Source organism: Gigantopelta aegis, chromosome 6, assembly GCF_016097555.1.
Source record: "Gigantopelta aegis isolate Gae_Host chromosome 6, Gae_host_genome, whole genome shotgun sequence".
Taxonomy (NCBI): domain Eukaryota; kingdom Metazoa; phylum Mollusca; class Gastropoda; order Neomphalida; family Peltospiridae; genus Gigantopelta; species Gigantopelta aegis.
In genome coordinates this window covers 33,565,762-33,566,348 of record NC_054704.1, presented here as the reverse complement: position 1 = coordinate 33,566,348, position 587 = coordinate 33,565,762, and positions in this window count along the sequence as shown.

Sequence of the window (587 nt, the reverse complement as noted above, 5' to 3'; positions counted from 1 at the left end):
TAGGAGCAGCCAGTCGTATGCCTTAAAATTGTTAACACATGTACATGTGTGTAAACAACCATGTGTTATTAAAAATAACGCATGGTGTTCTCACCAATGGATGTGTCAGAAATGTATATATTTGAAATGAATATGACACAGCTGTTCAGAACAATACAACTGGTAAAACATACTAATGTACAAACATTAAACTGGTCCATACAACTAATATGCAAATGAACACTGTGATGCTCGACACACTTATCATTTGAAAACACTGGTCTGAATATGCCATTACACTGTATAGTTCTTGTGCACTGAAGCAACCGAATCACCAGGAACTAAAAGCATATGGTGTGAAATTTGTATGAATTCTGTTCACATCTGTTTATTATGAGGGATTCATTATCACACAAACTGGAAATCCTTCATGTATACTGCATCCATTGTTATATTCTCACTACATAGAATTGTATCAGGTGTGAACAAACTACGCCTATTACTGTATGAAATCAATTAAAAATGTTTAATACAGGCAATATGCAAAAATTAATTTTATAGCAAACATTGTGTGATGTATGTAATAGATACCATTGACATCCCAAACT